A 24,161-nucleotide genomic window follows, 5' to 3' on the forward strand; every position below is an offset into this window, starting at 1 on the left:
TCTCATTGTAGGGCCTAGTGATCCCTGGATTGGTCTATGGATGCATGGTAAAGCGTGAGAGACTAGGAGGCACTCAAATTTCTCACAGTGTAGGCAGAGAACTCCGGTGACATCCATGTTGATTGGTGTTTTTGATGTGTTCTGAGTCCCACATTGATGCTTGGAATATGGCACGGGGGTGATTAGCTGAAGAGAAACTTGGCTCAGCCAATCTATGGTCAGGTGGAACGTGGTAGTCCCATCTCCAGTTGGTTTATTGCATTCATTAATGAGAAATTCATTCCCTTGAGTTTCATGTATAAACGTATTAATGTATATATGGATTTTGATGGCTAATATGTTTATGGTATTTTATGTTCTTATTATGATGGTTATATGTGTATTTTATGACAACAACTATGTATGGTTGTCAGCATGTTTTTACTTGTATATGAGTGGATAATGTGTCTATGACATAATAGATGATAATGCAGCAAACGAAATGAGGGAACAACGGGTCATAGCGATTCTCAGACAAGTATGAGGTCCCTACACTTGATTATGTTGTTTACACCTATAGTTTACGTGTTGATGATATGTTTGATGACATTCTTGTCATGGCTTGTAGGGGTCTAGATATGGTCTTGCTCAGCTTATTGCTTTTGCATCATTGTTTCCCTATATTCTTACTGATTTTAAACTATCATTCCATTCTGGATAGTGGCCTGGGCTCTGGGCCTGAAAAAGTGTCTTAAATCTCGGGATCGCTGACACAGAACTGGCAACTTTGGTCTCTGGTCACGAATTGGCAAGCCTGTGAGAGCGACTTTCAGTTTCTGGTCACTCCCTTTCCCATAGAATGAGATCGACTATGGCCTAAGAGATCCAGAACAACAGTGGACCCATGGACAGGTTGTGTGAGTGGTTGACTTGTCTCTTGAGGGTTCTGTTGATGATGTTGGATTACTATGTGTAATGTTCGATAAATTCCACTTCATTAAGGTCACATAAGCAGTCAAATCTGATCATAGTTTCCTCTCGTCTCATGTTTACCTCGGTTGGGATGGTTACTTGGGTGGATGCAGAAGGAGGGTGTTACAAAATTGAACTTGATCAAAGTCTTGACTTAGATTTGTACTAGGGCCAAATTTAGGCTTTCTTTACTATCCCAAAAAACTCGGTCTTCGCCACATAATAAACTTTGATTGCAACTCTGAATGGGCTCGGATATTATCACAAACAAGGCTTGAACTTCACCCTCAAAATGGTCTTGAACTTCATCATAGAACAAGCTTGGACTTTATCTTAGATAAGCTCAGACTTCAAAAATTCCATAGAGATGGTGTTCCACTGGAGGCTTGTTCAAGTCTTGACCTAGTCACCATAGGGTTTCAAGGCAAGCTATAAAATGAGAAGAGCTATCATTTATTGTGGGTGGAGAGAGCCAATAGATTACCTCCAACTCGCACGAAAGCTATTCTTCTTGGTCAAACACCTCAGCCTCTATGATGGCACCATCTATAGGGATACCCATGATCTAGTATACATCCTCTAGTGTAGGTGTCATCTTTCCCCGCAATAACACAAATGTCACTACTACATGAAGTGAGTATTTAAGACATTTGTTTAAGACAAAATAATCATTTTGTCTTAAAATTATCATTTCGTCTTAACTATTTATTCCTATTCAATTATTTTATTTTGATATTTTAAATTAAAATGGTCTTGGGTGCACAACTAAACCTCTATGCACTATGTGGCTTGTATTTTTGTGTGACTTTTGCATCTAGAGGAGGAGATATGTGGAAATTGAGCCCTAAATCTCATGTCAATGTATCTAGGTTAAGTAGTGTGATGGAAATATTGGGGATTTTCCCTCAATGTATCCAGGCTAAGCAACATGATTGAGATATTGGGGATTTGATATGCATATTTCAACATTGATTCTCTCATGGTCGATATCTGTGATAAAGTCATTGAAAATGAGTGCAAGCTATCAAAGATCACCAAGGAGACTGTAAATCTTGAATAGAATATCATTTCCATGATTTTAAGTGGTAAAGGGGATGAATTGAAGCCCAATTATTGCAATGTAGTTGAAGTTGGGGAACATCACACCTGTGTTTCCACATCAAAAGTGTGATTCAATTCATTTTATAATATGGAATCATAGTAGATGAGTATCCTACCCTAGCTTCCATTTGAAGTTAGATGTCATTGGAGTAGAGAGATGCTTAAGAGTTTCAATGTTCACATTTACAAGAGTTAGTGTCCGTACAAATATGAATGTTGGGTCCCTATAATACTAGTGATTACCCCATTACTATTGTAGTTATACCCCTTATTTATATTGTTGTGCCCCTATTACCCCCATATTGTTATTTCTGTGCCCCATAGAATCCCTCTATTGTTATTTTTGTGGCTTTATATTATTATTGTTAGGTCGGCTGGATTATATTGTGACTCCTTAGACTCCTATATATAGAAAGGAGGTTTTGTCATTTGTATCATCCAAGAATTGTTCATTTATGTAATGTAAAGGAGGTTTCCCCCTCGAAGAGGCTGAATTCTAAGGCGTGGATCTCTCTTTTCTATCTTTTTGTGAGCTGGTTTCATAACATTTGGTATCAGAGCTTTGGATTCTAGGGTTTCGCTGCTCCAAACAGGTCATCGTGGCATTTTCGCTATAACTTTTTTTCTGTGACGTTTCAGAAGTCACAAAAAAAACCCATTTGAGAAGAAATCGCGCTGAACCTTGGGTCCGAATTTCAGAGCTTTTCGCGCGATATTTGCGGAGATATGATCTGAGGAAGTTGGTCTTTTTGCAGACTCCTGAATTACATTCAAAACAGGTGACCTGGGGAAAATCGTCATAACTTTCTCTCTGGGGATCGGATTGAAATTTCGTAAGAAGGTACAAAAAGAGGACGGACTGTAGTTTCTTTTATGCGAGTTTCAGATCCAAAGGTTGAAACAGTGACTCGTGGCACGTCGTACAAGTTCGCTCTACTGAACTAGTCTAAAAGCAAGTCACTGTGGGAGATTTCACATAACTCTTCCTTGGAGAATCCAATTTGGGTCAGACTTGTGGCATTGGAAAGAGGACACAGAGGGCTACTACAGATCACAAATTCAGAACTAGATGATTGGAAAGTACAGAGATACATCAGAGGCAATATCGAGCTCCTACAAAGTGAAAAAAGGTGTGTAGATTTTCTTAAATTTTTGCTTAAGCTTGGTTTGAAAATTTATTTTGAAGGAATTCAAAGGGCATAGTAGAGCATTATTATCGGTAACTGATGCCCCGAGGAAAGAAAATGCAAACACCTAGTAAGGAACCTGAAAGCTCTAGCATGACTCATGAAGAAGAGGAAGAAATGCAACATGATATATCAAAATTACAAGACCAAGTGCAACAACTGTCCCTTGCACAAAAAGGAACAGAATCTAAGATGGATGGTTTAAAGAAAGATGTAGAAGCTAAGATGGATGGTTTAAAGAAAGGCATAGAAGCTAAGATGGACTGTTTAAAGAAATGCGTAGAAGCTAAGATGACTGACGTGGAAGCTAAGATGGATGATTTAAGATAGATTTGAAGACAGACATGGACGAATTGAAGATAAATATGAATAAGTTGCTACAAGAAATGGTCACTAATGGTGAAAGGGTAGTAAAGGAAACTCATGATGAGAACAAAAGAAATGTTAATCATGATTCCATAGACGCTAATGTTGGATCGAAGAATCACCATATTCCAAAAATCGATATGAGGAAGTTTGATGGCAAGGATCCCGCCACATGGATATTACAGATGGAGCAATTCTTCGATCTCAATAATGTGCAAAACACACAAAAGGTACGTATGGCAACTGTATATTTGGAACCAAATCAGTTTGTATGGTATCAATGGCTTTGTTCTCGTAAACAATTTATCACTTGGGCAATTTTTACGGAAGAATTGATAGCACATTATGAGGATACAAAAAGCAACACTTTTTTTAGCCAATTGATAAGTCTCAAACAAAAGGGTTCAATAATGGAGCACATTGAGGAGTTCCAAAAATTGAACATAAGGGTAAAAGATATTCCAGAGGAGCATAGGATTGATGTGTTCATAGGGTCTTTAAAGGATAATATCCAACATGATGTTCGCCTTTGGGAACCTGATTCATTAGAGAAGGCATTCAGGTTAGCAAGAAAAATGGAAAGCAAAATTATGGCAACTAGGAAGCATACCACTCACAACTATAAAGACGGAAGTGTTGTTGCCCCTAGTCTTCCACAACCTACAAGGTTGACACCACAACAATTGGAAGAAAAAAGAGCAAAAGGGCTTTGTTACAATTGTGATAGCAAATACACAAAAGGTCATAAGTGTGCTGAGAAGAAATTATTCTACATAGATTGTGAAGAAGAAGAAAAGGAGCAAGAATGGTCAAAAGAAGAGAATATACTCCAGGAACAAAGCCTAGATGAAGAAAAAATAAATCCGACCATATCTTGTAATGCATTGGCGGGAATTACCACTCCTCAAACCATCAAGATAGAAGGACAAATCAAGAAGAAAAAGGTAATAGTGTTGATTGATTCAGGAAGCACCCACAATTTTATTCATTGTAGGGTAGCAAAAGAATTGAATTGCTTCCTATATCCAGCACCAGAGTGTCAAGTGATGATTGCAAATGGAGGAACAATAAATTGCTCTGGAAAGTGCCATAATATCAAGCTATCCATGGGAGAATATGTATTGACTAGCCCAATGCTTTCCATTCCAATGGGAGGTGCTGATGTTGTACTAGGAGTCCAATGGCTACAATCCTTGGGTACAATAGCTTTTAATTTTCAAGAACTTTTCATCAAATTTTCTATGGAAGGAAAGGAAGTTGAATTAAGGGGTATTGCAGGGAAACCAGGAAAGATAATCAGCTCTAATGGTATGACAAAGCTTCTAAAAAAGGAGCAAAGAGGTGTAATTGCACAATTATGTTCGCTAGATGTTTCCACATTGGAATCATCTATTTCTCCAGATCTCCAAAAAGTCCTGGACAATCATTCCAAGGTATTTGAGACTCCCAAAGGTCTCCCACCTATGCGTGATCATGATCATGCTATTCATCTGATTCCAGGAAGTGTTCCTCCAAACATCAGGCCGTACAGATATCCCTATGTCCAAAAAAGTGAAATTGAACGTATGGTTGCAGAAATGCTAGAGGCTGGTATAATTCAACCGAGTCAAAGTTCTTTCTCAGCTCCAGTAGTATTGGTGCACAAGAAGGATGGATCATGGCGCATGTGTCCAGATTATAGGGAGCTCAACAAGCTCACTATTAAAGATAAGTTCCCCATTCCTGTTATTGATGAATTACTGGATGAATTGCATGGATCAATTTACTTCACCAAGTTGGATCTTCGTTCGGGATATCATCAAATCAGAATGAAGATTGAAGACATTCCGAAAACGGCATTTAGAACTCATGAGGGTCATTATGAATTTTTGGTCATGCCTTTTGGCCTTACCAATGCACCTTCAACATTTCAAGGTTTGATGAATTCAATTTTCAAACCATTCCTTAGAAAATTTGTGTTAGTATTTTTTGATGATATACTAATCTACAGCAAGTCTTGGAAGGATCATGTTGAACATGTTGACAGGGTGCTACAACTATTGGAGGAGAAACAATTATATGCAAAAAGATCCAAATGTTTCTTTGGAGTCCAGGAGGTGGAATATTTGGGTCATATTGTATCTCATGAAGGAGTTAAGGTAGACCCTAGCAAAATTAAAGCCATTAAGGAATGGAAAATCCCCACATCCATAAAGCATCTGCGAGGATTTCTTGGGTTGACAGGGTATTATCGCAAGTTTGTTAAGAATTATGGGAGAATAGCAGCACCTCTAACAACATTATTGAAGAAAGATTCATTTTCATGGACTCCGGAAGCAACAAAGGCCTTTGAACATCTTAAAGAGGCAATGTGCCAAGCACCGGTCTTAGCTACACCGGACTTCACAAAAACCTTTATTGTGGAATGTGATGCTTCAGGAAATGGAATTGGTGCTGTTCTAATGCAAGATGAAAGACCCATTGCTTTTGAAAGTCGTCCAATCAAGGGAAAGTTTTTAAGCAAAGCTATTTATGAGAAGGAAATGTTGGCAATACTCCATGCACTTAAGAAATGGCGACCCTACCTAATGGGAAGACACTTCAAGGTAAAAACGGATCATGATAGCCTTAAATACTTTTTAGAACAAAGATTATCCTCTGAAGAGCAACAAAAGTGGGTCACAAAGATGTTGGGTTATGACTTTGAAATCATCTACAAAAAAGGGAAGCAAAATGTGGTGGCAGATGCACTCTCAAGAAAGGATGAGGATGTGGAAGCATTGTTGTGTGCCATTTCTATTATCCAACCAGATTGGATAAACGAAGCAAGGGAGGAATGGAAGAATGACGAAGAAGTGTGGGCACTTATTCGAAAGCTACAACAAGATTCCAGTACTTCTGATACATTTAGCTGGCAAAATGATTCGTTATGGTACAAAGATCGCTTATACCTCTGTAAGAATTCCCAGCTAAAACAAAAGATTCTTATGGAATTGCACACTTCTCCCTTAGGAGGGCACTCAGGATTTTTAAAAACTTACCACAGGGTTAAGAAGGAATTTTTTTGGGATGGCCTTAAATCAGATATTCAAAAGTTTGTGGCGGAATGTTTGGTTTGCCAACAAAATAAAGTTGAAACAATTAAGACACCGGGTCTATTACAACCTTTATCCATTCCAAGCCAACGTTGGGAGGAGGTTTCAATGGATTTTATCACAGGTTTACCCAAGTCTGAGGGAAAGAGTGTCATCATGGTGGTAGTTGACAGACTTACCAAGTATGCACACTTTTGTGCATTATCACATCCATTTAAAGCCAGTACAGTTTCTACTGCATTTATGGAAACAGTTCAAAAGCTACATGGAAACCCAAAGATTATTGTAAGTGACAGAGATCCCATTTTCACTGGAAATTTTTGGACAGAATTATTTTCTTGTCTTGGTACTCAGTTAGCTCATAGCTCATCTTATCATCCTCAATCTGATGGGCAAACTGAGATAGTAAACAAATGTTTGGAAGGATATCTTCGTTGCTTTGTATCTGATAAACAGACACAATGGGTCAAATGGTTGCCTCTGGCTGAATGGTGGTATAACACTTCCTTCCATACAGCAACAAAAATGACCCCATTTATGGCACTTTATGGGTATCAACCACCATCCATCACATCATATTTAAGAGAAAATTCTAAGGTTCAGGCAGTGGAACATCACATCGAACATCAACAACAAGTCCTCCAACTCTTAAAGGATAACCTCGTGTTGGCACAAAATAGAATGAAACAACAGGCAGATCAACATCGCAGTGAAAGAAGTTTTGATGTAGGTGATTGGGTATTCCTACGGCTACAACCATATAAGCAAATGTCCCTAAAGCAAGCTAAGAAGGATAATAAATTATCACCAAAGTATTATGGTCCGTACAAGGTGTTGCAAAAGATTGGTACTATGGCATACAAATTGGAGCTTCCTGCAGCTTCTCGATTGCACCCAGTTTTCCATGTTTCATGTTTAAAGAAGGTTATAGGTGACAAGCTCCCAATTCAAACAATATTGCCAGAACTTGACGAGGAAGGAAAAATTATATTGGAACCGGAAGCAGTCACAGAAACAAGAACTCGACAGCTACGAAATCGATCAATTTCAGAGTATCTTATCAAGTGGAAGAACTTATCCGCTGAAGATTCCACATGGGAGGATGAGAATTTTATGCAGAAGTATCCAGAACTACTCAAGCGTTGAGGACAACACTTTTTTGAAGGAGAGGGGCATGTTGGGTCCCTATAATACTAGTGATTACCCCATTACTATTGTAGTTATACCCCTTATTTATATTGTTGTGCCCCTATTACCCCCATATTGTTATTTCTGTGCCCCATAGAATCCCTCTATTGTTATTTTTGTGGCTTTATATTATTATTGTTAGGTCGGCTGGATTATATTGTGACTCCTTAGACTCCTATATATAGAAAGGAGGTTTTGTCATTTGTATCATCCAAGAATTGTTCATTTATGTAATGTAAAGGAGGTTGCCCCCTCGAAGAGGCTGAATTCTAAGGTGTGGATCTCTCTTTTCTATCTTTTTGTGAGCTGGTTTCATAACAATGAACCACTATCATTTGATACTGGAAAAGATCCAACAAGGAACATGTATCAAGGTTCTATGTCGTATTTAGGAATTTGATTAGAGGTGTTTCCATTTCATATTATGAAGGATTATGTTGCCACCATATGAAGGTTCCTTGGGAAATTTTTGATTTGACAGTGGAGTGGTCGAGCTAGTGTGTATGTTGGCTCAAAGAAGATGGTGGTAGTTATTGGAAAAATATCCTAAGTGGGATCTTAATCGGTCTGAATGGTGTTGGGATTCATTTCATATGCTATTTTCTAGCTCAAATTGGTGTATTCTTATCATTCCTCACTTCCTCATCCTCCCAACTACCTTAGTCATATTTCTAACATTGTAGTGAACCAGAGTATAATGTTGTTGATCTATTGTAGTTTCTATACAGTTGGAGAGCTTGATTATTGTTGTAGTAATAATATGACACTAGGAGGGCTTTGCACCATTCTTATACACCCCATGCAGAGTCTTGATTGTTCGATCTAATGGTTTTTTGAATCCCCCATTGGTGTTATCATTGTGGGATTTTGAGAGTTACAAGGTCTCCATGAATTTGTGGCTCAGTGAGATCAAAGAGTTATTTTTTAATATATTCCTAGAAGGAATTCAATATATTAGACTCATTTTCCCTATATTGAATAACACTAGAAGGGATGCACATCCCTAAGGGATTATTGAGTAGAGAAATAGATCTTCCTTGTGTTGTGTGGGCCAATGGAGGAGGGTGTTATGATTGTTTTATGGATATATAAGGTTCCTAGAGAGTTCTATAATGAATAGATGTTCTAACACAATATAATATGGGCCAATTTGAGTGAGCTAGAAGCCCATAACTTGAATACATTGCCTTGTTGACCTCATACACTATCATGGATGTGGTAGTTATCTTAGATTCCTATGGTTGGGTGAAAAATTAGGATTATATCATTTTGAAAGATAATTTTCTATATTTTTTTTACAAAATCATTATTTAATCATATTTCATGTTATGATATGCATGTGATTATGCTTAAATTTAGTGATGGGTATTTGGTTTTCAATTTTTTTTTTTTAATTTTATTTCATGCTTGTTTAATTTCACTATATTTTAATTATCACATCTACACATATGTTTATTTAATTATATCTCTCCACAAGGGACCTTCCTTGTGGGGATTGTGGTGAATGGTCTTGAATAATATGCTTTGTTACTACTTGTCCAACAAATAAGGGTTATGGTCATGGATGTCATAGTGTGATGTGGGAGATAAAATTTAAAAATAAATCCATTTTGGTGTTGTTACATGAGAATTTGAAGACATGCTTCACATCTATGTGTGATCATTGAAAATATTTTATTAATATTTTATTTTTATATTTTCGTCTCTTTGACGATAGAACACTATTCTTTGTGATGAAATGGCACAGTTTGGTCGAGTGAAATATTGTAGTTTGTAGCATGGTCCCACCATTTCTTCCTATTGCAGTTTTAAGGAGGTTCATGATCCCACCATTTCTTCCTATTGAAGTCTTTTCATCCAAGTTGAAGGAGCTAAGGGGGTTGAGTTGCAGGCGAAGCCAAGGAGGATGTGGGGACTACAATGTGCTCAGGGTTCTTAATCCTCCCTGTTCTTACTATTTAAATTGAAGCCCTTTTATCCCAGTTGAAGGAGCTGAGGGGGTTGAGTCGCATGCATAGTCAAGGAGGATGCAGGTACTACATCTTGCTCAAGGTTCTTGATCCCACCAATTATTCCTATTGAAATTGAATCTTTTTCATCCTGGTTGAAGGAATGGAGATGAGTTGAGTTGTATGCATAAACAAGGAGGATGAAGGGACTAAGCTTAAGGGGACATGATAATGATTGGGTTAACTAGTTTTTCCTTTTATTTCAGTTCAAAAGAGGTTTAGGGTTATAATACTTTGTTCAATGACATATTTGCATGCCATCAATGGGTGTGTGGTTGGGGAATTTCCCATTCCACAGTTTCCTCGAGTGCCATCACGCCATTGTATGAACATGGTATATGGGATGAATATCGAGCCAAAACTAAGGAGTTTCTGGTTATGTCCATACGGATGAATAAACCCTCATTTTAAGCACCTACTGGTTATGTCCATAAGGAATCTACTATTATGTCTATAAAGAAATTACAATAAGTATATCTCAATATCTTTTAACCTAAATCATATGTCTAGATACTCTTTTTGATAGCCCTAAAAAGGCACTATTTCAGATAATAGAGCTTGTACAATGACCAGGGATGACCAAAGGTGGGTAATGGAATTTTAAGTAATGTGAAGTGTAATATATCAAGAGGGTGCACTAGGAATATATAGGTTATGTATATGAAGTGATGGAAATAAACATATACCAAAATGCTATATATCTATGTACTCTAACACAACTATAAGAAATTGAGGAATTCACTCTTATAAATTATTATAATGTATCCCAATAGTTGTTGAAAAATATCATTTGAAGAACCCTCTGACTACATTGGCCTTCACCACTTAGTGTTTGTAAATTTGTATTGTGGTAGACTTTGTGAAGACGCTCAATCATTTACCTTCTAAATTCTCAGTGGTTGCTTTGGATTCTATTATGATTGAGGAAATCCTACATACATGTGTAAATGAAAGGATTACTTAATTAGAGACCCACTTCAGCATTTCATTTTATGTTTGTCGTTATTATTTCCTTGTTAATTCTTAGATTTGATGATTCTCAGTGTCTGACTATATTATCCTTTTTGTCTTACTGGAGACAATTATTTAGAACCAGAACTAAAAGGAGGTGAGGGCGTTGCAAAAGTTCCTCCCTGTATTTTTGAATTTTATTTTGTAATCCAAATTAGTCCAGAGTCTTTAAAACCTATGGGCTAAAAAAATTACAAATGCACAGTAATTATTCAGAGTGTATATGGAGAATAGTTTGAGGAAATTCAGAGTGCCTTTGGACCTTGAGGGCACCCATGAGAAATCCATTGTTTTCCATAGTGGATAGGTCTCAATTGGAAAATCTAAGCTAGATAGTGCACAACCATACCTTAGATATGTGTTTTAATTTGATGGGGACATCACATTAACTACTCAAGTTTTTCAGATTCAGGGCAATATCAGATGACCAATTTTCAGCTGCAAGTTCAGTTCTCACCTAAGCTCCACATTATGGTTAGTATTCAATGTCTCTTCTTATTTCTGGATGTTTTGTCATAATCATTGACATTTCCACACATGAACACACATTCAAACACAAAGGAAGAGTGAAATTATAAAGATTGTAGACATATAAGATCATTACCTTTGGGGGATAGACAAATCAGTGGAATGTTTTGAATAGCATCGAACATTTGAAGTCAATAGGTGAATTGGTTATAAATTAGGACAATGTTTTGAACAATTGTCAACTTATCAGCCCAACTGAAATCCATGATAGATATATTTTAGTAAAATTCAACCAGTAGAGATAGAGAGGTGGATTGAATGGCTTGGGATTTTATAGTTCATACAAACACCATTAGATCCTTTTGGGAGAGTGATAGAGTGTCTCAAGTCCCCAAGGATGCAATGAGAAAAATTGCAAGAAATTAAACTTTGATTTGGCTGGCATGGCCTTCTCAAGCCATGTTATTGCACCTGCCAAGGCATGTTCCTACACCCCCCAACCCATGTGAAGAACATGGATGTCTAATAAACATGGAGTTATGTTTGAACCTTGAACTACATCTTCCCAAAATCAAAAGGGCATCTAGTTTCTGAGATAAATCCTAATGTTACATTCGTTCAAAGCGTATGAGCTAAAGGGTACTCTTGTGTGGTGTTACTTTTGTACCTTTATAAATTGTGTTTTTTAGATCTCCTAAGGTGTTTACAGTGGTTTTGAATGGGATACATTAAAGAGATATGAGATGAAAATTTATGTTAATATTCTCAATCAATTTTGATGGGGAATGGTTTGATTATGTTGGAAGTGCAATGTCTGATTAGGTTTTATTATTTAGTTTAATGCAACATGATAGTAGAAACAAGAAACACTGGTTGTGCCCATTCGGAAATGTTCAAGACTAAGAATGAGATAGGAGGGAATGCAAAGGATGGTTAGTAATGATTCATGATATGTCTGCTTCTCCTATAACAATTGCATCCATGTTCGCACCCTTTGCTCATTCACCTGTATCCAATCGTGTAAGCCACTCAAGTCTTGTTGCCTAGCTCATTCTCAGACCTAACCATACTGGGGTGAAGACAATTGGAGACCATGGGGTCACCTAGAAGCTTGGAGAGAATGAGAGAACAAGGGAGTGGTGGTGGATTGGGGTGTAAATTTTAGCTCATGGCAGATGGTGGTGGGTTGGATCAAATGGGCAGTGGACTTCTGCTAGAAAAATAAATTATTAATGCACAAAAAGATGGCAGGTTTCTTATCGATAGTGGTCATGGCAAGTTAGACACACCTGTCGGAGCCTTAATCGCCATATTGGAGCCTTCCACTAGAAATGGTGGTCAAAACGCAGCCTCTTGCTACCCTCCATAAGGAAAACATTGAGATAAAAAGAGGTAAGGAAATACAAAATAGAACCCCAATGGGCATCTCTTCTTCCTTTCCACCGCCTTCAATGAGAATGTAAAATTTAATGGTTATTGCATACAAAAACATTGTCCCTAAATCTGGTAGCCAAGGTGCAACAAGCTAGTTTATCCGATCAAAAAGCTCTGGCCACCATCACGAACAAGCTAAAGCCTCCAAATTCTGGACTGGAGACCTCCATCTGCCCTCACAAGGTGGAGAATAATACCAAGGGGGGAGTCTCTGGATCATTTTCTTGTGCTAAGAATGGGCGAGTGGGGATTGTAGCTTGAGCTACTCTGGGTGATATTACGAATGGGGTGGAATCGTGTAAGGCTTCAGAAATTTCACCTAAATAGAGGAAGGGTTGGTGAAAGATTATGAAAATGGGTCTTAATCCTAGAAATTAACTTACAAAGGAGGAAAAGAAGAATGCATATGCATGGGTTGGCTAGGGAATCGAGAGGGTTCAATTTAGCGATAAAGTCATGGAGGCGATGAAGGAAAGAATCACAGAAGAAGGTATGTGGGGTTTTCAAGGCCATCACTTTTTTGTTATTGGTATTTGTGTGTGTTTTCAGGTTTTATGCTTTGAAAGTGTTTTATCTTGGGTAGATTTTCACTCTCCACTTATGGGAATACTCATATCTCAAATCTGTAACGAGTCCAAGTTTTATGAGAGACTTTTTTTTTACTCGATTCATATATCTCCATGACCAATAGACACTCACATTATCACCTTCCCTTGAGAAGTCCTGATGAATTTGAAATCCTCACATTAATTTTACTTACAATTAAATTCACTAACACTGCATTGACTACCAGAACACCCATTTCTTGTACCATCCCTATTCTCTTCCCCATTCCCATATTGATACTACAGTAGTACATGAATAATCAAGTGGAGTGGGTTAACAGTTATTATCCCCAAATTCTCGTGTCCCTATTTATTATTTCATTCTCATTTCCATTTCGAGTTCTAATTTCTAATAACATAGCTAGTTGCAAATGACCTGTTGGATAATTCTTGGTATTTTGTGTGTCTTTGGATGTGCACTCAAATTTTCTTTGCTTCTGGGTTGCATGCAAGTCGATAAGTTCCCATAAGTAAAATTCTACCAGTCTCACTCACCCGTGTGATTTTCCAGACAACCACTTGAAAATTCTATTTTGTTTGGTGGATACAAGGGCAAGGAAAATTTTAGGGGCTATTATTCGTAGGTGGGCTAATTTTCCATGATTTTTCCAAAAAAAGGTTTCGTTAATTTCCACTTTTTTAGTTAAGGTTTGCTCAAATTTTATGGTGTAAAACTATTTTACCTTAGAAAACGTTAAACTTTTATATAGAGACTATACAAAGTTACTATAAATTTGATTCTTGAATATCTTTATGGAAATATCGCAAAACATTTTACATATTTGATATCATGAACTAGTGAGATTCGCTAAGGTTTCTAAACTTTAAGATAAATTTCCATCCTTAAAATTTCCCTTATATAGGGGTGCCCTGCTAATGTTAAATGTTGTAAGTGAAACTTCTGCAAGCCTTTCTAGAAGAAGGTTGCATTTGATTATTGGCATTTGACTACTTTTGGCCAAATAAATTACCTTAGTTTTAGAGACTTCCATGACATATGGTGACTTACTAAAGATGACATCTCTTCCAGATCTGCATTTCATAATCTTTGTTTCAGCTTCATATTTCATCATCTCTGAAATTATTTACGGAAATAAGGATTTACCTTACTTAGAAACCGGGGCGCAGGCTGGCCATTCCCGTTGTCTACAGTACATAATATTTATAACCATGTAATGCTTGAAATTCTGAATTTCTTTAGGAGTCAAAGTCATTAAGAAGTAGCATTTTAACTCCTTGACGCTAGTACAAAATTTCTATAAAAGCATATTCTAATAATTATCCAAAGAAACCAACACAAACATGATTTATGGATTGGAGTCTCCTGCTTGCTTGAATGTCCACTTTAATAAGTCTAGCATCTCTTGGATTTGAGATGCTTACATTGCCTGAATCTTTGTTCCCATTGCTGAGACCTTAGGGGTCTTCTAGTACAATAGTGTCAATGATTGACTCTCACTGTTCTTGATTTTAGGATGGGGTTCTTTCCATAGGTTTAGAAGTGGGAGTGTTATTTCATTAGCATGTAAGCTATTTTTGTTCCACCAGAACTGTTGGTTTAGCATCTGATTTGATCTCTTCTTACAGAAAATTCTTAGTATGGTCTCATGAAATTTCCTTAAAGTTGTTGTCAATTTGTAAGAACCTTTCATGCAATAACTTAGAAATTATTTTTCAGTTTCTAGTAGTGATACCTTTTTGATATAGAGTTCTTTACAGTCTGAGTGAGGTGGGAAGATCCTTCAATATCTGGTGCTTGCGTATAAAGGATTGTTTATGTACATTAGTGGTGAATTAAATCTAGATGGCCAATTGGATGAAAATGAAAACACGAACTCTAAATGTAAAATATTGAAATTAAAAAATATGCAACCTCAAGCTTGATGACTACACTTTATCTTGGAAACCTTAAAGGTGCATATCAGGTGCACTTGGCAACCTTGGGGTGCATATTAGGAATCGGGTCATATTGTTCTGTTATAGTATTAATTTAGCCATCTTTTCTTTGTTTTTTGCGAAATAAGAGTGCAAGTATAGAAAATTGTCTTGGTTTAGATGAGGATGGTGGTTGGGTACATTGTTAATAGCTTTGACTAATACAATCTTACAAAGGAGAATGACTTGCACATTTTTATTAAGAATTGCATCTCCACTTCCAGTGTTACTTGGTTTTTTTCTTTGATGCAAAATCATTCTTTAAGGTACAATAGTCTTGTTGGTCATCTCCTTCCTTTGTGGTCTTTGGCTTGAAGGACTCCATAAGATTTGATAGTTCTACTCCTTTGTTATGATTTCTAATTTTGACTTCCATTTGCATTTACAAATCTATAATATAAGTTTCATTTCATTTCACACTCTAACCAGTTATAATGAATGCATCAGAAGATAGTTTTTTGAAGGATTTGGGAGAGGAACAATGGAAACCATGAACTCGAATGTTGGGGATGTTGCAGTGGAAATTCTTCAATCACTGATTATATGTGAGGAAATTGCTTTAAGGTCTGACATGGTAAAAGAAAAAAATTATTGTTTCAATCTTCTATCATCGTTCAATGTTTCTCTTTGAATATTGAAAATGGACTGATTATAAGGGTCAACTTGACAATAAATAATGATTGCTGAGTTAGAAAAATACCCATTTTTTGTTTTAACAAGAATCATTTTTTGTGAATTCTTCCTCTTGCACTCTTGCATTTAATGCAATTAGTGCCAACCTGTTGCTACCTTAATTATTTTCATATCCCTTCTCATTCAGATTGTACGAAGTTTTATGAGAATGAATGGTGGTGTTGATCACATTTTTATAGAATTCCAAATTGATTTCAAACCCAACTATTTTCATATTATGTGCTACTCATGGCTGGATCTTTCACTTTTACAACATGTTGTCTCAAAGACAAGCGTTGGAGAAGATTGATGGATCTTCTTCAGAAACCATTACACTTCTATGGAGCATGAGGGAGTATCACAATGTGCACTCAAAATTTATGCCATATTTTGCTGCACTCCCAAAATCATTTCACACAGGTACTACTATGAATAGTTGTAAAATGTTGTCAAAATCTAATTTTCCATATTTTAGTTTGGTAGGGAGGGGTCCAATTTAGAAATTCTTAGCTCTGAGTCTTTGCTTATTTTTTGATAGGACTAAGTTTTGGCATTGATGCACTGACTTCTTTGGAAGGTACACTTCTGCTGGAAGAAATTATACAGTAAAAAGAGGTTATCCCAAAGTATTCTAGTTATGAAAGTGACATATTTTTTCCTTGCTAGTTCAAGGATAAGAAATAGGAGCTTTTGAAGAAATCTCATATTTTGAAGACCTTTCAATTTGATTTCCTACCAATTTCTCAATTTTTACCTCATTTTTCTCTGAGTTACAGCATCTACGTACATAGTATGAAACCCTATGCTCCACATCATTTGCAAGTAATCCAGAAATATTTGCTCCAGAGTTTGATATATGGAACCAATTTCTCTGGGCTTGTTAGCTTTGGTACTCAAATAACATTAAGGTTTCTTTTCCAGATGGAAAGTTCAAAACATGCTTGGTGCCTGTGGCAGGTCTTCTTAATCATTCGGTGTGTTATTCTTTATAAGTTGTTCTATATTGTGTTGAAGATGACATTGTTTTAGTTGTTATTTATAATTTTAGATTACAACTGTTGCAGTTGTATCCACATGTGATGCACTACAGCACAATAGATACAAAAATAGAGTCATTAAAGTTGTATGTATCATGCCCATGCAAATCTGGACAGCAATGTTACCTGAGCTATGGACCTATTCCAAGTTCTAATCTAATCACTTTCTATGGATTTTTGCTGAAAGGATAAAAACATTATGCCACCATCCCCATTGGTAAAGGTAATATTTGTATTTTCATTTGGAGTTTCTCATTTTTTCTAATATGAAATATTTTCAGTTCCAAAGAAGAACCAAATTTGTATAGGATATATTTTGGTTTCTCATATGTTGTACCTTAATTGGTTAAGTTTTTGGTTTTTTCTTTCTATTTTATAAACAACATTAGGATTGAAACAATGAGAGTTTAGTTTACAATAACAATGGAGTGTGAAATTGCAATATGATCCTTTCCTAAAGAACGTGAAATTTGAAAAGAAAAAATTACCACCACAATGCCAAAGGATAAGATTAGATCTGTGATATGGAAACGCCAAAGAATAAGATTAGATTTGTGATATGGCAACGTTCAGAGGGTCAAACATTATTGAATTCAGTTCTCCAGAACAAGGAATATCATAGCAATACAAGCCAACTTTCTCTGTCATGATGCTACATATTCTTCCAGAGGCCTTAATAGTTATTTAGTGTGTTAGTTATAGGTGTTTTTAGTTACTTTGGAAAATTTCATGTTTGTGAAATAATATCTAATATGAAGATGTTGTAATTCTCTATTCAGAATAACAGAACATGTCCTATGCTATCGGTAGTGTGACAACAGTGGTCACTTCTGCCTCCCTGGGTAACATTGGAAAGGAGAGGAAGTTGGGTGCAATATTTGACAAAAATGTTAGGCAATTGTCTTCTCTTGTTTCTCTTTCACCCATATCCTTTAATTGCTTAATCATAAGGTAGAACACGAGATTATGTAGCAGAGAGAACATATTCAATCCAAGAGCTATGGAAAAGGAGTTGTACTACAACCAAGATGGGTCAACAACAAAAAAATTGCAGGTCACTAAGAAATAAAGTCCATCTAAAGAAAGGTTATTTTCAAATAAAGCTTTACTGTGGCAGATATTTCTTTTTCCATATACATTTGATGTGAATGTGTGGTTTGTATATAGGTTTGGTATGACATATTTTCTAGCATTTTATTGTGCATCTACTTGAAAATATTTTCAATTTTTCTTGCAAACAGGTGTCAACAAGCTTGTTGATCTTGTCGGAGTCACCCTTGGACCAAAGGGCAGAAATGTTGTTTTGGAGAGAAAGTATTGTTCTCCAAAGATTGTCAATGATGGTATGACAATAGATAAGGACGTAAATTGTAGATGTGGGTTGTAAATTTTTTATATTCTATATTAGTTTTCCTTGCCTAAATGTCTTACTATCTTATACCTATGAGGCAAAATTCTCATAGGTCATAGACATAGTAGAGTAATGAATCAAGCTTTAAACAGTTGAAAACAAAGACTTGTGTGCTAGATGTTGATGAGTCAAGGTAAATTGTTATTACCAATCTAGTTAATGCATTTCAATGTTGCACCCTGCTTCTAACAGGTTGAATTAGAGGACCAGTTGAAAATATTTTGGCCAAGTTGGTAAGACAGGATGCAGCAAAGACAAATGATTTAGTTGGTGATTGAACTACCACATCTGTTGTACTTGTGCAAGGTTTAATAGCTAAAGGTGTAAAGGTAATTTATTTGTCCCTAGTATTGGCTTAAGTATTTATTCATTTTTATAGGTCCTTATGGTGGTTGTTGTTTATTTATACCTAAGTAGGATCAAGATAGTATCTGAGTGGGAAAATAGCCTTGTTGAAGATGATATTGTAATCATGTTGTAAATTAGTATGAGCTAGTTTGGAAAAATCCAACAGGGAAAGCTTGTTGGTATTTTTAAGATTTGTGAACAAGAATCTAAATCATAACCCTGTTCAAGCATTGACAAGATCGTAAAGCGTCTTGTTTTTTAACTCAAAAATTTGTCAAAGGAGGTAAATGCTCACAATTTGATTCGGTTTTCTCTTTCTAGTCTTGTTGCTTCTTGACTTAGTCTATGGTTGAGGTGCACTTTCATTAGGGCAATAGTTGATCCAAAACTATCAGATAAAGTTTCTTGAAGACTCTAGGGTAGAATGTTGAGTTACTTGTGAAACATCTAGGACATATTTTATCTGTAAGGGAGTGTACATGCTAAAACTTAAGCCCGTGTAATTGACATGATAGTGAATTAGCAGATGTTGCTACAATAAGTGCTGGGAATAATTATGAAATAGGAAACATGATAGCAGAGGTTATGCGTAAAGTTGGAAGGAAAGGTGTTATGACACTCGAAGAAAGGAAAATTGAAGAAAAAATGTGTCTGTCATTGAGGGAATGAAATTTTATCGTGGACACATATCTCCATACTTTGTGACAGACAGTGAGAAGATGTTCGTGGAGTATGAAAATTTCAAGGCAATTGATGTGAATTGAAAGCTTCTTGCTTTTCATTGTTCTGATGTTATTTTTTAGTGCTCCTTGTAATAAAAATAGAATGGATAGAAATCATGTGTAAAATTTCTAGAATTAAATCTCATCTGAGTTGTGGAATTTTTTCCCAATTACCTCCATCTATCATATATTCATGGCACATCCTCCTGGTTCAATTTTGGTTGGTGTTGGTTTTGTACGGAATTTTAAAATCTGTGCCTTATGAACCTTCTATTATTTCTCGAATCTGTACAATATTGGATTTAGAATATTGATAAGAAAGAAATATGACCACTACTAAGCATGGGAAGAGGGTTTCTAAATTTCTATTTATTTGCACTTGATTTTTAAAATTCACTGATCAGGAATTTGGAAATGAACTTGCATCTTTATATTTTCTTATAATTTGAAGCTATTATTGGTTGACAAAAGATCACAACTACAAGAGACTTGATCACAATATTGGAAGAGGCCATCTATGGGGGGTATCCTATCTTGATCATTTCTAATTATATTGAACAAGAAGCCATAAATACTCTTGTTGTGAAAAAGCTTCATGGTGCATTGAAAGTTGGCACTTTGGAAGCTCCTAGCCTTGGAGAGCGGAAAATCTAATATTTGGATGGCATTGCTATATTGACTGGAAGAATTTTTAAAGTTTAGATACATTAAGGACTTACATGCACTAAAAGAGTAAGTATAAATTTCGGTGTGTATATAAGCAGTCTTATATCATTTGTTGTGGAAACAATATTTATTTGGTAATGGGTTTTCTCTACAAGTTCAACTTTTCATGTTAATAGGATAAATTCTCACTGAGTGAGAGGTATTGAGAATAAAATATCTCCACCATGTCTATATTCACGGATTTCTAATATCTTATGTAGATAATGTTTTGTTTATTATTTCTCTATGTAGGCATTGTTATCGAGGATGAAGTTGGATTTTCCCTTGGAAAAAGTTGGAAGTAAGGTTCTAGGTATTGATGCCAAGGTGGTACTTACCAAGGATTCAACAATGATAGTTGGTGATGGGAGCACTCAGGAAGATGTTAATAAAAGAGTGTCTCAAATTAGAAGCTTGATTGAGGTGTGTCTCTATAACTTAAAAATAGGTTGCTTTATCCAAATGGAGGCTTGAAATTATTGTCTTGTTTTCTCTGTATAGCCACCATATATTGTAAAGTGGCCATCACCTTGTGTGGAGGGATCTCCTCATTAATATCATTCATGATGATGGTATTAATCTCAAATTTGAATTGTGAGTTTTCAAGACAGGAGTGTAGAAAGCAACAATTTTGATGCACAGTTTATAATTTGAATATATATGCCTCTGAAGGAATATGCAACAATAATTACAGACATTAAATTTAAATAACTTAAGGTTTATTTAATATAAAAATATGTTTGACTTGATAGCTAACTTCCTTATCAGCCTATTTTATCAAAGGTTTTCACCAATGATATCATTCTCACTTTCTTTGCAGGCTGCAGAATAAGACTACGAAAAATAAAAATTGAATGAAAGTATTACAAGATTTTTGGTGGACTTACTGTTATCCAGGTAAAGTTTGGCATGGTTGAATTAATGGTAGCTATTTGCAACAATTCCCTGTTATTGGAATTATAGTAATCTGAATCTAGTTGATGGACATTGGTGAATGCATTTCAATGTATATTTGTCTAAAGTAAGAATGGAGGGTATATGATAGTGTTCATAATTGTTGATAGGTGGGAGCACAAACAGAGACAGAGTTGAAGGAAAATAATTTAAGAGTGGAAGATGCCTTGAATGCAACAAAGGTATGCATGCAGAACATTATGCATAATCAATTACAGAATCTGATTCATATTTTCAAAAACATGTTGTGATATGAAATAAAGGTGAATAATGAATGTTAATTGAATCTTGTCATGCATGGAGTTGCTATTATATCAGAGGGGTATAGGAAATAAGTTCTTGCAGCTTGGACTTATTTGGAGTGAGGCTTTCAACTGTTTCTATGTGGGATTGGTGTTTGCAACAGTTTCAAGCTAAGCATCATGTCCAACAACATAAGGATCTAATTTTCTAGTAATTAACAGTGGTCGGGAGGATGTATTATGTTTCACGTTAGTTTTCCTAGTTAAGCACAATGTTGGTCTTTGGAATAGATCTCACATTCCTATTTATGGTCAAAGTATGGTGGAGAGAGGGTTGATTTCCAAAGAATGAGAGAGTGCTTGGTTTGATTGATTTGGCTACTTGGAACTTGGAAGTGTATCCTTGCTATGAAATTGTTTGGAGGGGAATGCCCTTGTAGGGGCTATTACAACATCGATTTTCTTTAGTGTAGCATGTTGGCAAGGTGTTGGTAGTCTTTCTTCTTCCCACCTATTCTAGGTCTCTTGTTGTTTATCTTCAAAAGTGTTTGGACAATAGTCAACTTGTTTAGATGGAACATGGATGTGAGTAGAGAAGGTTGTGATTTGGTGAGATGCCTTATTTGGAGTTGGAGGATAGGGTAGTTGTATCTCTTTTGGGCTCATCATATAAGTAGATAGGGAATTTAGTGGTTTGATTTTCTCTCGAGTATAAATTGAGAGAAGGATAAAAATAGCTTAAAGATGTTAAGTATAGATGAAACATTATATAATGTACCCTAGTTTTGGTAGAAAGAGCAATGTTTCGGTTTACATCCTCATGTGATAGCAACCTTCATTCTCTACCCATTCTCTATATTTGACTCCCTATTATCTTTTCTCTATGCTCCTCCTTTATCTAATCTCTATATATTTCTAGAACTTGGAGGCCATTTTCTAACTATTGTGGGTGGTTTTTTGGGAAGTTAGGGCCAATGCAATGTTTCATTTTCTTTTTCTTAATTTTATTATCAAATCCAATTACATTTCAATTAATGGGTGGCTTGAATTATTGGATTTTCCATTTGAGTGTATGTACCATTCGTTTTGAGGATGTGATTGGCCTCCCAACTGTCAAATGACTTGAACAATAGATTTCTCTCTACTCACATTTATTTCAATTTGGATACTAGAAGCTTGAGAGAAACTAATGAGATGGGACATTATAATTTGAGTCCCTAACATTTCCATATTATTTTTTGTTTCACTAATATTCCATGAATATTTCAACAATGTTTTTACTTTTGCAATATATATGAATCTTTGCAAGTTGGAGAGGCCCTATTTACCTTTTGAGGCCAATGAATGATAATGCATACATCCTTTGACTATATATCCACTTGCTAATATCACTACTTTATGTGTTATTTTGAGAGGATTGGTTCTCTTGAGTTGTTCTTGATTTATGATGCCTTGATTTTGAGATATTGGTTTAATATTCCAAGTCGATATCCACTTTTTATCTCTTTGAGTTAAATCTCCACTACAAATTTTATCTGTGCAATTCGTAATGATGGTTTATGTTGTCAAATTAATAGTATATTTTAATATCATTTTCGATGAGACTTCAAATGTTACAAATTATTTTAACAAATTTGAATAATAGGGGTACTTAGGAAGGTTTTCCATTGTCTCCTTGGAAAATCTTCCACTTACTTTAGGTCAATGCTTTTCTAGCACAAGGGGGGAACCCCTAGATTTTTTTTTTTTTTTAATATTTTCTTAAGAATAAGATGGATGTTGGAATTTATTGAGACCAATACTTATCCAATTGGGTTGTGGAGTCAAGACCAATGAAGAAGAGGGTTCAAATGTGATGAATATGAATGGCTAGGATAATAACAATATGCTCTAGCCAACCACATAGGTATTTTCAAATGTAGAAATTAATAGGAGGGCCCTTTTAAAGAACCCTCACAACAATTATGAAATAGACAAATATAACATGTAAAGATGAACAAGAAATGGAATAATAACAATATCTATTAAATGAAAAATGATTACAACATGGAGTGTTACACCTCAACCTTCTCTTCTCAAAGGAGCAAAGTTTCCATTCATTAAAGATTAGATCAATAGTTTTTAGGAGTAATTCAAACCCTCGTTGGCTTTATGCTTTAACTGGAGGCAAAAGAGTGGTAATACAATAAAATATTGATTTACACATCATTTGTCAATCTCAATATAGTTGTCTTCTCTAATAATATCATATTTTGACTAAAGGGAGGTCAGTTTTGGGAGTACATGCAACTATTTACTTTTTTATGACTTTTGCTTCACACATGGCCTAGGTTTCCATGTCATGAAGGAATAGTTTGATGAAACACATCATTGAAGAAATACATTTTGATAAAATAGTCAATGTGACTGTCAAATACATTTTATAGAATACATCGTGACTCAAAGCGAAGCCTAGACTCTCCAAGAAGTACAAAAGAGAATACAAAATATAGTAAGTAATAAAAAAAAAATCATAATATTATAATAGACCTTGAGACATAATGGTTTTGGTTTGGGTTAAATATATTTTTCTTAGTACTCCCTTATTTTCAAGATTTCAAAAGGAGATATTTGGATTCCTGTAAAGTGGATCCCCAATGCTTGAATCTGAACTATGAATGACAAAAAGTTGTTTAATCAACTAAATGCCAATACTTGAACTTTATTGTGTTTTTCAACAATGTCATTTCTATTTGCTTGAA

The 24,161-nt window shown here is 35.6% G+C and overlaps 2 pseudogenes; both read left to right on the forward strand.

Annotated features, from left to right (window-relative positions):
- The first annotated feature begins 17,828 nt into the window (after positions 1 to 17,828).
- LOC149201053 (chaperonin 60 subunit beta 2, chloroplastic pseudogene) lies at positions 17,829 to 18,808 on the forward strand (annotated as a pseudogene).
- Positions 18,809 to 19,065: 257 nt separating this feature from the next.
- LOC149201054 (ruBisCO large subunit-binding protein subunit beta, chloroplastic-like) lies at positions 19,066 to 21,595 on the forward strand (annotated as a pseudogene).
- Positions 21,596 to 24,161: the final 2,566 nt, after the last annotated feature.

This window comes from Pinus tabuliformis, chromosome 2_1 (genome assembly GCF_031772625.1).
Source record: "Pinus tabuliformis cultivar Carrire ecotype Pingquan chromosome 2_1, CPIR1, whole genome shotgun sequence".
Taxonomy (NCBI): domain Eukaryota; kingdom Viridiplantae; phylum Streptophyta; class Pinopsida; order Pinales; family Pinaceae; genus Pinus; species Pinus tabuliformis.